This window comes from Ovis canadensis, chromosome 15, assembly GCF_042477335.2.
Source record: "Ovis canadensis isolate MfBH-ARS-UI-01 breed Bighorn chromosome 15, ARS-UI_OviCan_v2, whole genome shotgun sequence".
Lineage (NCBI taxonomy): Eukaryota > Metazoa > Chordata > Mammalia > Artiodactyla > Bovidae > Ovis > Ovis canadensis.
In genome coordinates, this window is record NC_091259.1 from 16,060,911 (window position 1) to 16,074,913 (window position 14,003).

General features: G+C 40.1%; 1 non-coding gene across 1 annotated transcript; it reads right to left on the reverse strand.

The window, feature by feature from the left end:
* Positions 1–316: 316 nt before the first annotated feature.
* Positions 317–388, reverse strand: TRNAW-CCA (transfer RNA tryptophan (anticodon CCA)). The gene has a single exon. It is a non-coding gene; the product is annotated as a tRNA-Trp (tRNA).
* Positions 389–14,003: the final 13,615 nt, after the last annotated feature.

Genomic DNA, 14,003 nt, shown 5'->3' on the forward strand with positions numbered 1-14,003 from the left:
CAGAGTAAACAAAGAGTGAGGATGTTATAAGTTCACAGTGGAAAGTAAACCAAGATTTGTATTTTTAAATGAATGAAATTAGAAAAAGAAAGAAATCATTCCCCAAATAATCACACTATGGCTTAAATGTCATTTTTATTTTTCAGAAATTACCTGCAAGTATTTATTGGTAAGGTAAGGTAAGGTAAGGTGAAGTCGCTCGGTCGTGTCTGACTCTTTGCGACCCTGTGGACTGTAAGCTACTAGGCTTCTCTGTCCATGGGATTCTCCAGGCAAGAATACTGGAGTGGATTGCCATTTCCTTCTCCAGGGGATCTTCCCGACCCAGGGATCGAACCTGGGTTTCCTGCATTGGAGGCAGATGCTTTAACCTCTGAGCCACCAGGGAAGCCCATTGGTAAATAAATATCATATCATATTCTTTTGAGGTCTTTGACTTCCATCACCAATGACATTCTTTGGCTTTAACTGTTGTGCCTGTGGTTTTAGCTGCTAATGGTCAACTGGAGAACATTTGCTTTGGACAACCTTTGAAATGATGAACAGACTAGATTAACTTTATCAGTCTTTTAATTACAAATTGTATGCATGCAATTTTGAGATCTTCAAGAGCATCCACAGGGCCCTGTGGAAGAGGAAGTGGTTGTTTTGCTTCTTTAGAATTTGTTTGCAATAGTTATCATTAACTTGAATTTGATTAATGGTGTGTGTTGACTGGGTTGAAGGAGTAAAGAGTGAATCTTTTGGTACCTATTGTACTAAAGATGCTTAGTGAAAATTTGCACATATTGGTAAGATCAGCTGATTGTGTGAATTTTTCATTACTGGGAAAAATAGGTGTTCCACATTTTTTATAGATACAGAGAGTAGTCTTGTTATCTACATAAACTAAGAACCACCTGAATTTGTTTTATTTTGGAATCTGGTTTAACCTCCGTGTTCTTTTAAAGAGACTGAAAAAGCCTTGACAGTGTCAGGGCACAGGCCTGGATTCTAGGGTCCAGTGTTTCCTTTAAGATGGGTGTACAAACTGTTTTATGGAATGAGGGGAGAAATCTGCTTTTATTTATGAATCTGACTGAATAATATTTTATCATCAGCCAGAATATGAAGAAGAGATTGCAGTGCAGCCAGTTGATTCAAAATAGAAACGATGTTGTAGCTCAATTTCTTAGGGCAATAAACTAAGAAGCTTCTTTATGGTGTACAAAATAAATGTTAAAAAAAAAGAAGCATTATGTGCTGTATATCTGAGTATAGAGTAAAAAAATGTTGGATTTTTTGTTGTCATATAAGTAGTCATAACTGTTACAGGAAACACAGAGTCAAAAAGTAAAAACATACATGTGTATCATGTCTTTAACACACACATCTATGATTTTTTATAGAAAAAAATGGGAACCAACTGCCCATTTGTCACTCAGCTGTATATAACTAATCTCTTCCTGCAATTTAAAATATTCATCTGTCAGCTTGTTTTAAAATTAATTTTTAAAGCAGCATAGCCCTTTTATCTATTAGGTAGTCAATTTTACTTTACATTTTGAAAAAAAACATAGTAGATCTGATTTAATTAGAAAAGGGATTGTAATCCATAAGATGATAACCCCACAGCTCCAGGGCAAGTTCCTATTGCACAGTCCCCAGCATCATTTCAAATGCTGCTCAGTATCCACGATATTGCCACATTATGATTTATCAAACATTTTCACTGTTGTTGAGCATTATGTTGCTCCAAGTATTTCCTAATCAAATACAGAGCTGTAAACAATACCCTTGAGACTGATTTACACGCACATCCATAATTATTTCTCTGGAGTGATTTCTTGAAAGTGAAATTCCAGGGTGAAAAGTTAAATATTTTTAAAATATATATTTAAATATAGATAGCTAAATTGCTCCTCATAAAGGGCTTTTAAAATCTCAATGTATTGCCCCAACAATAATGTTGGGAGAGTTTAATCATCAAAATATTGAATGAAGTATTGATTCAAGCAAGCACATGCTTGAAACTTGAAAACATTACACTTAATGAAAGCAATCACAAAAGACCCCATGCTGTATAATTCCATTTATGTAAAATGTCCAAAATAGGCAAATCGTTGGAAACAGAGAGTAGATTAATGACTGCCAGGACCTGGGGGGAACGAGGAACAGAGAGTGGCTGCTAATGGATGTATGGTTTCTTTCGGGAACAATCAAAATGTACTAAAATTAGTGGTGATAGTTGCACAACTCTGTGAATGTACTGAAGCCACTGTATTGTAAACTTTAGTTACTTTTATCTCAGTAAGGCTATTTTTTTTTAAGTTATTAGAAAATTGGACCAATGAAGGAAAAAAAATAGTAGCTCTGGGATTTGGCTTTCCATTAACAGTATTGCACTGCCCCCCGCCCCCCACCTCCTGCCCCGCCACACATGTATTGTTCCTTTTTTATTTCTTTGGTGAGTTATTTGTTGCATCTCTCATTCTTTTCCTTTAAAAAGTATTCAAACTTTTCTTAATAATTTGTGTATTTCTTTTATGAAAGAGGATAATAATGTCTGCCTTTTAATATGTAACTTTCTAAATACAAAAGAAAATACCTTTAATATACTATTTTAAAATGTAATATTCTGGGTACAATGACACCTATTTTATATCAGCAAGAGGCTGAAGCAGGGTTTTAATACCTTAATTTAATTCTAGAATCCCTGTAATTTTGATAATTCTTTCGGAAGTAAAAAGCAAAAGCTATTGATTCCATCTAAATTAGTTTCAGTGTTAGAGGTAGTCACAGTCTGCAGCAGCTGGCATTTTCTCAACCCCTAAATTAAATGTCAAATGTAACTGGAGAAGGAGCACAACCTGGCAAGTGCCCTAACAATGTATATCAGTTCATAACATGCTTTGGAAAGTTAGAAGATGAAGAAAACAGTTGATGGCGCTAAATGGAAGATGTGTCACTGGTTATTTTATGATGAGGTAACATTTAATTCCATACTTCAGGGTAAATTAATCAAGGACTAAAAATTTATTCTCTTACTGCTGAGAAAAATATTCATTGGGTAGAATAAAAAACAAAAAAAGCAACATTCTTTCAAAAATGCTATTTTGAAACACTGAAATCCAAATTTTACCATCTATTTGTAAGAAACAACACTAATACTTGAGGGGAAAAATCAGCACAACCGTGTTAAATGTATGCATCAATTATAATTGTGTTAAATGTATGCATCAGTGGGGCTTCCCTTGTAGCTCAGTTGGTAAAGAATCTGCCTGCAATGCAGGAGATCTGGGAGAAATGGCCTTCAATTCCTAGGTCAAGAAGATCCCCTGGAGAAGAAAAGGGCAACCCACTCCAGTATATTGCCAGGAGAATCCCATGGACAGAGGAGCCTGGCGGGCTGTGGTCCATGGGGTTGGAAGAGTTGGACACGACTTAGCAACTAAATCACCACCACCACCATCAAATTATAAAATTCATCACAGGACTTCCTGTGATGGTGGTCCAGTGGTTGAGAATCTGCCTGCCAATGCAGGAGAGGCAGGTTGGATCCCTGGTCCAAATGCCTCGGGGAAGGATTCCACATGCCTCAGGACCACTAAGCTACTGAGTCTGAGCACCCTAGAGCACTACTCCACAAGAGAAACCACTACAGTGAGAAAACTGAGCACTGCAACTAGAGAGTTGCCTGGCTCCTTGCAGCTAGAGAAAGCCCACGTTAACAGTGAAGACCTACTGCAGCCCCAAATAAATAAGTTAAAAAGAAAAAAACCCGCTATTTTAGAAAAGCTACATCATGAAAGATATGTCTTAGTATTGTGAATATGTGGCCTTGGATGCCTTTTGATGTTAAAGAAACTGTGAACATTGAACTGGTCGGAGATTTTGTCTCCCTAAGGAACATTAGGGCCTCCCTGGTGGCTCAGACAGTTAGGAATCTGCCTGCAATGCAGAAGACACCGGTTCGATCGCTGGGTAGGGAAGATCCCCTGAAGAAGGAAATGGCCACCCACTCCAGTACTGTGGCCTGGAGAATTCCATGGACAGAGGAACCTGGATGGGGCCACAACTGAACAACAACAATGAACATTAAATCCTTTTATCCCTTAGTGTAAAAAGTTCATTTTCAGCAATGGAGCCCAGAAAATGGTGCGTTACATGCAGATGATGATTTTAAGGAGGGAGTAGAACTACAGAGGTCAGATTATAATCTATACTGTTATGTTTATTGTGAATTTGTTATCTGGCCAAACTGAGGCCTTCAAATGCAGTCCAAGAGCTAATGAACAGTAAGTTACTGCTTGCAAGTCGCTGTACAAAGAGCTTCTGGGATGCAAAGCTGAATAAGTCTTTGTTCACTGTTTCTGCCCTTGGGGAGATTTATACAATTGTTTTCTTCTTTTTGTTTGGGGGAGAGACCGGGGAGATAAGTACAAAATTTTAATTTGCTCCAGTTAAAAGGTGAAAAGCAGGGTCATTTCTTTATGATTAAAGTAGGGTGAAGCAGAGACAGAAGTGGTAGAGAAGTTTGGGCCTAAAGATAGAGCACCGGGGGAGAAGTCAAAGAAGAGATACGAGCAAACCCTCTATGAAGGAGATGTTGGGGAGGGAAGACTTCTGGGTCAGGGGCAGTTCAACACGCTCTGAGTCATGGGGAGAGCAGAGGCAGGCTTTGCAGTTGGAAAACTGATGATACATCACAGCACAAACAAACAACCTTCTCAAAGAGTGGGTCACTTGTCGAGAATGCCGAGAACAAGAGCAGGCAGGCTCCCTGGGAAACCCTGTGGGGATGAAGGGAGCTGGTTTTGGGAGAGCAGTCAGAACAGCATAGGGAGTTTGTGAGTGCACATATCTTTCAGACTCAGCTGAAAACATGTCTATTTTACACTTCTCATATAAGGACCTAGGAATGCTTTACTGACAATTACATTGATAGCTCCCTTGTATTCCCAGGGAGAGAAACAAAATTGCAGTGATTTGGGGAGCTGTCTCTTGTCCTGCAGTTTGATGGAATTGATTTCCTTTGAAAGAGAGACAATATAGAATCAGGGTTACGTTAACAATAGGGTGGTAACAATAGACAGAATAGAATTTTAGATGGTTTTTAATCCCAAATTATATAAAATGGGAGGCCATGAACACATTTGGTGACTTTTAGCTTCATAACACACTTCTGATGTGGAGAGAACAGCACTTTCATAGGGGGACTCTGTGGGGTTTTGATGAAAGGTAATGAGATTATATCTGTGCTTTGCATTTCTTGGAAGTGGTACAGGGCATTCACATGTAAGTACTACACAGTTTTAGTTTTCTACAAAACTACAATGAATATGAAATAAAGTGAGGCTTGAGTTTCTAAGACTAAAATTTCATCCATTTTGGAGGGAAACAATTTTATCCAAGATTTGATGTATTTCATCTACCAGTTTGTTTGACTTTTCAACTGTTCTTGTAACTTCTCAGAAGGCACCCTGCTCACAGTTAAAATAGGAGTTTTAACAAATTTCTCAGGAATTGGGATTTGGAAATAAAAGACAATGTATATGAGTCTGCAAAGATACATGTAAAAATGTTTGCTTATGTATTTTTTCCTAACTTTGCTACAACAAATACGTATATTTGTGCCTAATACCATAACCGCTACAAAGAGGAAAAACTAAGATTGAAGGACAAAATATGACCACGATGAAAGACTACATTCGTAATTCTTTTTGTTAAAGTGTGTCTTTCCTACAAAGAGAAACTTTCCATGTAAAAACTCCTTCTTAAGCTTTCAGGACATATGAAAACAACAGATGGTACCAGACCAGTGGGAGAAAGCAGATGGGAGCAAGAGGAGGGAGAGGAGGAGTGGGGAACTCGGGGAACATGGGGAACTCGGAGGGCAGCGGGCAAGCGGAGATCCAAGTGCAAGCCAATAGGAGGCGATGGGACATGGAACTTGTTGGGATTTTAAAGACTGTTGAGTTCCAACCCTTATCCTTTTATAAACACTGCAGGCTTTGTCTCCAGAGTTCAGGGTAAGTGGGCTATCAGAGGCTTCTGAATACAGGCTAGCGACATCACCTATTTATACAAATGCCATGGAATAGTGACATGTGCATGTAAGTGACGGGAAGAGTCTCAGTTCTATGGCTGCGCCAGTGCAGTCAAGTTCTGGGTTCCCAAATATCACTAACACAATCTGTGGTAAGACAAAACTGAGTGTATCACTTACCACAGTGAGGAAGCACCTCACCTCGACAGAGCCTTGGCACTGCCTTGGATCAGGGAAAGCAAGTTCAGGATTTATTTATAGAGAAGTAGACATTCGGTGCAGTGTGAAAGTGTGCACAGGAGAGTAAATAGGTCTAATTCAACTCAAGTAGGTGCTCAGAGCTAAAGTTTACTAGGCAATATATAAGCTATGCCTAGAATTCTTAAAAGACTAGAAGAGACCCAAGGTTGAACGTATGAGATGAACTTTGGGCAGTTTAATCAACAGTCTTCAGCAGTATGCCTTCCATTCCACCGCTGGTCAAGGTTGACAGTGACTCTGCAATTATCAGACCCAACACTCTTTTTAGGAGTCTCCTGATACACATCTTGTTGTTGCTCTAGCGGTAGCAGGAAACCTTCCATCTCTCCTCTAAACTCCTGCGGCCCGCTCCTCTTTCATCAGACATTCCATAACTTGCAGGCAAAGACTTCTGAGGCTCGTCTGCACTTTCTAGGAAAATATTGAGTATTAACTTGGAGTAGAAGGTGGTTCATTGTGGACCCTTGGTACTTACTTACCTCTCCAACCTCCTCACTTGGTGAGCTTTATTCTTTGACCCCATTTTCAACTGCACAGAACACTGCCAACCTCTCTGCTTAGAAGGTACCTGCATGGTCTTTCCCCTTTCTGGCTAATGACACTTGTCTTTTAACACTCTAATCATGTTCCTTCTCTGATAGTTTTCACTTGATAATACACTGGTTAAGTCAGTAGTATTTAAAGTACTGAGTTTGGGAGTTCCCTCGTGGTCTGGTGGTTAGGATTTTGGGCCTTCACATCCATGGTCCAAGTTCAATCCATGGCTGGGGAACTGAGATCCTACAAGTCACATGGCATGGGAAAAAAAGAACAACAACAACAAAAAGAGTAAAGTAATGAGCTTAACAGATGGTACACGTGAGTTCTAGCCAGTCAGAACAGATGCTAGGTGGAAACAACGGTATAAAGCACGGCTGTCCTGAGTGGATCTGCCCGTTCTTGTGTGATGTGTCACCTGAACTCAGTAGACATAGTCTTGCATTTGTGTGTTCCCAAGGCCATCTTCCCCTGAGACTGTAAGCCTCATGAGAGCATGGGCCACACTTATTAATTTCTTTACTTCTAGAACCTAGTGGTAATAAAGGCACACAGAGATTCCTAATGTTTACTGACACTAAAAATGAGAAATATCAGAGAGGACTGAATGCAGCCTTGGCCAAAAAGAAAAAAGAGGATTCAAACCCGTGGCTGATTCATGTTAATGTATGGCAAAACCAATGCAGTATTGTAAAGCAAAATAAAGTAAAATTAAAATAAAAAAAACCCCAACATTTACCCAATGAAGAAAGTATGACAGAAGTTAAGTAAATTTGCTTGTATTCCCACAGGTAGTATGTAGATTCAAAACTGAGATAGCTGATCTCAAACCCGAGTCCCTGGTTTGCTGTGGGTGGAGTTAAGGGACTGGGGCTTGAAGGAACATAGGTCACCATTCCCTCTTCTCTCCAACACACTGTGGCATCAACCTCATTGCTGAGTCTTTCACTTATGGGTTCACTTATAGGTTCATTCATTTCTTCCTTTGTCCTTTCATTGCCTTGTTTCTTAGTTCCTGTTCTCTTCCATAATTATTTTTTGGGAAAGAATTTTTTTTTTTGTCTGCACTGTGTCTTTGTTGCAGTGCACAGGCTTCTCTACTTGCTATGTGTGGGCTTATTGCCCCTCAGCATGTGGGATCTTAGTTCTCTGACCAAGGATTGAATCCACATTCCCTGCACTGAAGGCAGATTCTTAACCACTGGACCATCAAGGAAATCCCTGAAAATTATTTTAAATGAAGTGACACTTAGACATATGTTTTAAAAAAGCAGGAACTTAAATAGATTTTTGTACACCAGCATATTAGCCAAAAGGTAGAAATATCCCAGATGTCCATCAACAAATAAATACAGTGTAGAAAATAGATGAGGAAACAATGGAAACAGTGACAGATTTTATTTTGGGGGCTCCAAAATCACTGCAGATGGTGATGACTGCGGCCACGAAATTAAAAAATGCTTGCTCCTTGGAAGAAAAGCTATGACCAACATAGAGAGCATATTAAAAAGCAGAGACACTACTTTACCAACAAATGTCCATTTGGTCAAAGCTAGGGTTTTACCAGTACTGATGTATGGATGTAAGAGCTGGACCATAAAGAAAGCTGAGTGCTGAAGAATTGATGCTTTTGAACTGTGGTGTTGGAGAAGACTCTTGAGAGTCCCTTGGACCACCAGTTCAAATCAGTCAATCCTAAAGGAAATCAGTCCTGACTATACACTGGAAGGACTGATGCTGAAGCTGAAACTCTAATACTTTGGCAGCCTGATGCAAAGAGCTCATTTGAAAAGACCCTGATGCTGGGAAAGATTGAAGGTGGGAGGAGAAGGGGACGATAGAGGATGAGATGGTTGGATGGCATCACCAACTCAATGGACATGAGTTTGTGTAAACTTCGGTAGTTGGTGATGGACAGGGACACCACCCTTATGGCAGAAGAAGAGAACTAAAACGCCTCTTGATGAAAGTGAAAGAGGAGAGTGAAAAAGTTGGCTTAAAGCTCAACATTCAGAAAACAAAGTTCATGGCATCCGGTCCCATCACTTCATGGGAAATAGATGGGGAAACAGTGGAAACAGTGTCAGACTTTATTTTTTGGGGCTCCAAAATCACTGCAGATGGTGACTACAGCCATGAAATTAAAAGACGCTTACTCCTTGGAAGAAAAGTTATGACCAACCTAGATAGCATATTCAAAAGCAGAGACATTACTTTGCCGACTAAGGTCCGTCTAGTCAAGGCTATGGTTTTTCCAGTAGTCATGTATGGATGTGAGAGTTGGACTGTGAAGAAGGCTGAGCGCCGAATCATTGATGCTTTTGAACTGTGGTGTTGGAGAAGACTCTTGAGAGTCCCTTGGACTGGAATCATTGATGCTTTTGAACTGTGGTGTTGGAAAAGACTCTTGAGAGTCCCTTGGACTGCAAGGAGATCCAACCAGTCCATTCTGAAGGAGATCAGCCCTGGGATTTCTTTGGAAGGAATGATGCTAAAGCTGAAACTTCACTGCTTTGGCCACCTCATAGGAAGACTTGACTCATTGGAAAAGACTCTGATTCTGGGAGGGATTGGGGGCAGGAGGAGAAGGGGACGACAGAGGATGAGATGGCTGGATGGCATCACTGACTCAGACGTGAATCTGAGTGAACTCCTGGAGTTGGTGATGGACAGGGAGGCCTGGCGTGCTGTGATTCATGGGGTCGCAAGGAGTCGGACACGACTGAGCGACTCAACTGAACTGAACTGAGGGAAGCCTGGTGTGCTGTGGTCCATAGGGTCACAAAGTGTTGGACACAACTGAGCAACTGAACTGAACTGAGATAATGCTACAATAGAATATTATTTAGCCTTTTATAAAAAGAATGAATTTAAGATGTATACTGCAACAAGATGAACTTTAAAAATAAAATGAAATAGATTAGACATAAAGGGACAAATATTGCATGATTCTACTGATATGAGATACCTAGAATAGGTAAATTCAAAGAGACAGAGAGTGGACTAGAGGTTAAAAGCAGCTATGTTTGTGTGTGTGTGTATGTGCTCAGTCATGTCTGATTCTTTGGGATGCCATAGGCTGTAGCCTGCCATGCTTCTTGGTCCCTGGAATTTTCTGGGCAAGAATACTAGAGCAGGTTGCCATTTTCTATTCCAGGGGAGCTTCTTGACCCTGGGATCTAACCTGTATCTCTTACGTTGCCTGCATTAGCAGGCAGATTCTTTACCACTGCACCACCTGGGAGGCCTGTAAAATGGACTGGGTAGTGATTAATTAATGTGTACAGAACCTCCATTTGGGATGATGAAAAATTTCTGTAAATAAATAGTAGTAATGAATATACTAATGCTACTGAATTTTACATTCAAAATGGTAAATTTTATGTTTCAATTCAGTTCAGTTCAGTTGCTCAGTTGTGTCCGACACTTTGCAACCCCATGAATTGCAGCATGCCAGGCCCCCCTGTCCATCACCAACTCCAGGAGTTTACCCAAAACCATGTCCATCGAGTCGGTGATGCTATCCAACCATCTCATCCTCTGTCATCCCCTTTTCCTCCTGCCCTCAATCTTTCCCAGCATCAGGATCTTTTCAAATGAGACAGCTCTTTGCATGAGGTAGCCAAAGTACTGGAGTTTCAGCTTCAACATCAGTCCTTGGACTGATCTCCTTTAGGATGGACTCGTTGGATCTCCTTGCAGCTCAAGGGATTCTCAAGGGTCTTCTCCAACACCACAGTTCAAAAGCATCAATTCTTTGGTGCTCAGCTTTCTTCACAGTCCAACTCTTGCATCCATACATGACCACTGGAAAAACCATAGCCTTGACTAGATGGACCTTTGTTGGTAAAGTAATGTCTCTGCTTTTTAGTATGCTGTCTAGGTTGGTCATAACTTGCCTTCCAAGGAGTAAGCATCTTTTAATTTCATGGCTGCAAACACCATCTGCAGTGATTTTGGAGCCCAGAAAAATAAAGTCAGCCACTGTTTCCACTGTTTCCTCATCTATTTCCCATGAAGTGATGGGACCGAATGCCATGATCTTCGTTTTCTGAATGTTGAGCTTTAAGCCAAATTTTTCACTCTCCTCTTACTTTCATCAAGAGGTTGTTTAGTTCCTCTTCACTTTCTGCCATAAGGGTGGTGTCATCTGCATATCTGAGGTTATTGATATTTCTCCCGGCAATCTTGATTCCAGCTTGTGCTTCATCCAGCCCAGTGTTTCTCATTATGTACTCTGCATAGAAGTTAAATAAGCAGGGTGACAATATACAGCTTTGCCATACTCCTTTTCCTATTTGGAATCAATCTGTTGTTCCATGTCCAGTTCTAACTGTTGCTTCCTGACCTACATACAGGTTTCTCAAGAGGCAGGTTAGGTGTTCTGGTATTTCCATCTCTCAGAATTTTCCACAGTTTATTGTGATTCACACAGTCAAAGGCTTTGGCATAGTCAATAAAGCACACATAGATGTTTTTTCTGGAACTCTCTTGCTCTTTCGATGATCCTGTGGATGCTGGCAATTTGATCTCTGGTTCCTCTGCCTTTTCTAATACCAGCTTGAACATCTGGAAGCTCATGGTTCATGTATTGCTGAAGCCTGGCTTGGAGAATTTTGAGCATTACTTTACTAGTGTGTGAGATGAGTGCAATTGTGTGGTAGTTTCCACAATTAAAAATTAGTACTTTAAGGCATGTAATAAAAACTATTAATAGTTGCCTCCCTCCATGTATCTTCCCAATTTCCAGTTTCAATCCTTAGAGTTAACCACTTGTTACTAATTTTCTTCTGTTATTCACTTCTGTATTTCTAAAATTTTTATTTATAATTTTTGATTTATTACTTCTTGACAATATCTGATTATTTCTTATGGCAAATGAGGATTTGGCTGTCATATGCTTCTTTTTCTAGAGATCCAGGGGATGAAACTGGGAACTTGGGTTACAATTGAAGGGAAACAATTTGTAAATTCACAAGAGAATGTAAAGTGCCATGAAGGTGGGGCTCCTGGAAGAAGTACATGATTAGTGTAGGACAAAAATAAGCAACACCAACGTAAGAAAATAGGTAGAAGTTCTAGATTTGAGTACTTGAACTTCATCTTTTTCTTCTGTAGTAATAATATGTATATACCTCCTTCACAGGGTTACTATAAAGAGTGTGTTAAATGATACATATGAATGTATCATTCAGTTCAGTACAGTTGCTCAGTCTTGTCTGACTCTTTGTGACCCCAGGGACCACAGCACACCAGCCTCCCCTATCCATCACCAACTCCCAGAGCTTGCTCAAACTGATGTCCATCGAGTCAATGATGCCATTCAAATATCTTATCCTCTGTCATCCCCTTCTCCTGCCCTCAATCTTTCCCAGCATCAGGGTTCTTTTCCAATGAGTCAGTTCTTCCCATCAGGTGGCCAAAGTGTTGGAATTTCAGCTTCAGCATCAGTCCTTCTGATCAATATTCAGAGTTGATTTCCTTTAGATTAGACTGGTTTGATCTCCTGGCAGTCCAAGGGACTCTCAAGAGCCTCCTCCAACACTACAGTTTAAAAGCATCAATTCTTCAGCACTCAACTTTCTTTATAGTCGAACTCTCACATCTATACATGACTACTGGAAAAGCCAGAGCTTTGACTAGATGGAACTTTGTTGGTAAAGTAATATCTCTTCTTTTTAATACGCTGTCTAGATTGGTCATAGCTTTTGTTCCAAGGAGCAAGCGTCTTTTAATTACATGGCTGCAGTCACCATCTGCAGTGATTTCTTTCACTGTTTCCATTGTTTCCCCATCTATTTTCGAGGAAGTGATGGGACCAGATGCCATAATCTTAGTTTTCTGAATGTTGAATTTTAAGCCAACGTTTTCTTTCTCCTCTTTCACTTTCAACAAGAGGCTCTTTAGTTCTTCTTCACTTTCTGCTATAAGGGTGGTGTCATCTGTGTATCTGAGTTTATTGATATTTCTTCCAGTAATCTTGATTTGAACTGGTGCTTCATCCAGCCTGGCATTTCTCATGATGTACTCTGCATAGAAGTTAAATAAGCAGGGTAATGATATGGAGCCTTGATGTACCCCTTTCCCGATTTGGAACCTGTCTGTTGTTCCATGTCCAGTTTTCACTGTTGCTTCTTGACCTGCATACAGGTTTCTCAAGAGGCAGGTGAGGTGGTCTGGTATACCCATCTCTGTAAGAATTTTTCGCAGTTTATTGTGATCCACACAGTCAAAGGTTTTGGTGTAGTCAATAAAGCAGAAAGAGATGTTTTTCTGGAACTCTCTTGCTTTTTCAATGATCCCGTGGTTGTTGGCGATTTGATTTCTGGTTCTTCTGCTTTTTCTAAATGCAGCTTGAACATCTGGAAGTTCACAGTTCACATACTATTTAAGCCTGGCTTGGGAAATTTTGGGCATTCCTTTACTCGTGTGTGAGATGAGTGCAACTGTGTGGTAGTTTGAACATTTTTTGGCATTGCCTTTCTTTGGGATTGGAATGAAAACTGACCTTTTCCAGTTCTGTGGCCACTGCTGAGTTTTCCAAATTTGCTGGCATATTGAGTGCAGCACTTTCACAGCATCATCTTCCAGGATTTGAAACAGCTCAACTGGAATTCCATCACCTCCACTAGCTTTGTTTGTAGTGACGCTTTTTAAGGCCCGCTTGACTTCACATTCCAAGATGTCTGCCTCTAGGTGACTGATCACACCATCGTGATTATCTGGGTCATGAAGATCTTTTTTGTACAGTTCTTCTGTGTATTCTTGCTACCTCTTCTTAATATCTTCTGCTTCTGTTAGGTCCATACCATTTCTGTCCTTTATTGTGCCCATCTTTGCATGAAATGTTCCCTTGGTATCTCCAATTTTCTTCAAGAGATCTCTAGTTTTTCCCATTTGATTGTTTTCCTCCATTTCTTTACATTGATCACTGAGGAAAACTTTCTTATCTCTGTTGCTAATTTTTGGAACTCTTCATTTAAATGGGTATATCTTTACTTTCCTTCTTTGCCTTTAGCTTTTCTTCTTTTCTCAGCTGTTTGTAAGGCCTCCTCAGACAACCATTTTGCCTTTTGGTATTTCTTTTTCTTGGGGATGGTCTTGATCACTACCTCCTGTACAATGTCGTGAACCTCCATCCATAGTTCTTCAGGCTTCTATCAGATCTAATCCCTTG